At 39.8% G+C, this 3,832-nt stretch overlaps 1 protein-coding gene across 1 annotated transcript in view; it reads right to left on the minus strand.

Annotated features, from left to right (window-relative positions):
* DPYD (dihydropyrimidine dehydrogenase) overlaps nt 1-3,832 on the minus strand; it is an 865,232-nt gene that overhangs the window by 770,215 nt on the left and 91,185 nt on the right. The window lies entirely within an intron of this gene.

Genomic DNA, 3,832 nt, shown 5'->3' on the forward strand with positions numbered 1-3,832 from the left:
ATACTCCCCCCATTTTGGTGTAGGCTGCCCTTAAATAAACCTAAATATTCCACCAAAGACAACTTTGCCATGGACCCAGGAAACACTTTTACAGAGCAGCATTCAGTCTGTGTTAAGAACCAGATAGCATCAATTGCCTAGAATATTAATATATATATATAATAACCTAAAGCAAAGGTATTAGCTGGCCTTCAAAAAACCCTAAAAAAAGATTTCACAGATCCTACAAATGGCATCACCAACATCCCCCAATATACACTCCAAGTGCCAAATACACACATTTGTAGCAAGTCACATAATATGCCTCCCTCCTTAGCAGCAGTAATAAGAATGTGGATTTGTTTAAATGGAAAACAAAAAAATATGTTCCCAGTTCTCAAGCCCACCTTTTCAGCAAGTACCTTTGGCATCCAGAATTTAATCACTGAAAAAGGTTATTTATAAGCCTTCTTTTTAAAACATTGACACAACAGCATTGGATTCAAACCCATCCCAAACAAGATGCTTCTTGTGGCTCTCTCCAGTCCCCAGTTCAATTTGGGATCTTTTGGGCTAGGGACAGGCATTACACATAAACTGATTTAAGTGATCAGAAACTTGTTTAAGCCTGTAACAGAACAGATGTTCAGTGCACATAAGCTAGTTTGAAAATGGCTGAAACTGGTTTGAGATAAACCTGGTTGAATGTAGTATCAGATATAACTGATTTGGGTCAAACCAGTTCATGCAATGTCTGTCCCAGACCTCTTGCTGGTTTAAGTTAAACCAGACTCCCCCAGCATCCCAGCATGCTCTCTGCTCTACAGCAGGGCTGGCCCCTCCCATCTGCTCCCTGGCTGGAGCTCAGCAAAGACTGCAGGTGTTTGCCTGGCTTCCCTCTGCTCCCCCACTCCCCTCCCTGATAAGCAGGGATTATTCCGTCATCCCCTCTGCCTTACAGAGACACCTCTCAGCATTAGCTAGCAGACCACATGCTGGCTATGGTCTGTGCTGTGGCAGACGGACAAAGAGAGAATCAACAGGTAGCTGTAATGTCTCTGTTGTTTTCTTACTGAGGTAATAAACACTGAATTATCAATTCCTGGCTGGGCTGGGCTGGGCTGGGCTGGTCAGAAGGGGGGGGACCCCTCCCTAATCAAAACATCCTGCTGGGGCTTGTCCATGCCCCCCTCAGCTCAGCTCTGTGGAAGGGAAGGGAGGGCTGCTCTAGTGCCCCACCCCCTGCTTCTAGCCTGAGCCACTGCAGGCATGTGCCTACATTTCTGGGATGTCTCAGCAGTTACAGACTGATTCAGCCTAGCCAGGTTAGACTAACCCATGAAGATTGAATCAATTCAGGTTCAGGCTTTTTGAATGTCTGTCCCTAGCCTTAGAGTAGAATTGGGGACACTATGTGGTAGCAGAATCATTTGGCCTTAAAGTAGATTTTGGCATGATTATTACTCCCTTGATTCACAGAAGTCAAAACTGCATCTGGGCTTGAGCTCCACCCTACTGAGGTCTCTAGTCACTCACTAATGAGATGGTCCCCAAGGGAGGGAGAAGCAGATCTACCTTACCTAACATGACACAGCCTCTCCAGTGGCTGTTCCACAGGCAAAGGTGGCACAAAGCTGAGTATGCTGTACAGCTTCACTCTACCCTGCTCAGGTAGTGAAGTCTTGGAAAGAAGTAGCCACAACGGCAACCCTCCCCCACCCCCAACCTAAGCTTCTTCAGTAAAACTTGCATGAGGTGGCATCAAGAAGAACTACAGCCTGCCAGAAGCCTGGAGTCAGCCTTTAAGCTCAATCCAGGAAAGCTACATATTTAATTGAGGAAAGGAACAGCTTCAGAGACCACCTCCTGTTATGTGCTTACCCAGCACTGCTGCAACAAAGCTGATTTAGAAGCTGACTGAGGCAAAAGTAGAGTATGAAGGCAGAAAGAAATACTAGAGGGGGAAACAGAGAGCAAAACAGGAGACAGCCTAACTGGTATTGGACAGATTTAAAAAAAAAAGACACCTATAACAGACAGACCAGAAGAGAGGACATAGCAGCACAAAAAGCAACTTGAAAAGTAGGATCTGTGGGGGGAAACAGATCCCTATTGTTTAATTTTAAGGTGAAAACTGTGGGTATTAAGTCCAGACTTCTTTCAGCTATAGCACGCAAAACTAGCATAGTTAATTGGACCAGTAAATGTGTAACACCAAAATTTAACTTCTCTCCCACTTCCCTCAAGCAAGAAACAAAGGTTGAGACCACCCTCTGACTTGACCCCTATCTCCACCTTCCATTCAGACTACATCAAATAAAGAAGAGCCTTAAATCCGTCCAAATATGCCTATAGTAACACAAAACAAAGACATTATAGTATTGTGAACAGTGTCAAATCCTGTAAAACATTGAAACATGCATGTTGTATAATTATTCAGGTATTACCCTCTTTTTAAAAACAGAATAATTCACCTCCTCTTCAGTGTTACTCCAAAGCAGTCCAGTTAGTTTTACCATCAAATTTTGGCCCAATAAGCTACTTCATTTTTATTTATAAAAACATGACATATAATGTTATTTCAACTTCAAATTTCTTTTTAAAAACCTCCTTACGATTATCTATATACAAGAATAACCAACCAGCAGCCAGTATCCCAGAACCTCCTTATCAGCTCCAGAAATAAAGTATCATGGCAATAATATGCCGTTAAGATTTTTCTTAGAGTTCCAACTTTTTTAAAATCTACCAATCAAAAGTGGCAGACTTGAAAACATATTCCACAAAGTCTTATCAATACCCATACTGTGAATATAGTTCAATGTGGTTCCTCTCATATTAACCTATTATACTTGTAGCTGAACCTGTAAAAAAGTGACAATTGCATAGAAAAGACCTTTCACAAAAGATCTCCTACCATGACTTTTCAGCTTTTTCTATCTTTCTGGATTCATGACTGAGTCTGCATAAGACGTGAACCCATAATTAAACTACTAAAACACAAGTTAACAACTTCAGCTGCTGCTTTTAATGGCACCTCTTTCCACATAAGACAATTCCAAAAGGTGGCAGCTTCATTGAGAAGTTCTCTTTTCTTTCGGATTTATGCATTTCAAATAAAATGTCCAGCATTTCCACAGAGTTACATATTTTGTAACCTATGTGACATTTGTTTTTTTTAAGAGAAATTGCCTGAATAAAATCTTATTCTGAAAAACACATATAATAATGTGTTCAAACAGTAAGTCCAGCACAGTTATTTTCTACACATTCACCCATCATTAGGATGTTATTTCTACCCTTTCAACAGTCTTCCCATACTTCTCCTTGTAACCTCAAGCAAATAATATTTATGCAGTTCATTCATGCTGGAAGAAAATACAATTACTGTATTTGCAAAGATGACAACAAATCTGTGTAGCTCAAATCCAGGTGATGCTACACTGATAGGCATTTCAGAAATTCTCATAGATACAGTCTGGGTACTTCAAAATGTAGTTTGCACTTATTCCTTCACAAATCTATTCTCAGTGAAACATGCTTATCTAGCTTTCTGTTCATCTGTCTCAAGAATATAAATAGAAATAGGTGGAAAGCAGATTTTTCTATTTTCTGGGAAATTCTGCAATTTTAAAATTCTCTCTCTTCTGAAGTAGAATAAAAACAAAGAAAAAGAATCATTTTAAGAACAGAAATGTTTTGAATTAATCTTTCTTTTTAAATCTGTATGTGCATTAATTTCAAAACAGAAAACTGTCATTTGGATGATCATTAAATGGAATTTCATTGAAACGGATCTCTCACAGAAAGCTGACTTATCAGAATTTTTTTCTTCAGAAAAAAAAATGAAAAT

The sequence above is a fragment of the Gavialis gangeticus genome, unplaced genomic scaffold (assembly GCF_001723915.1).
Source record: "Gavialis gangeticus isolate Ggan-Ray unplaced genomic scaffold, GavGan_comp1, whole genome shotgun sequence".
NCBI classification, from domain to species: domain Eukaryota; kingdom Metazoa; phylum Chordata; order Crocodylia; family Gavialidae; genus Gavialis; species Gavialis gangeticus.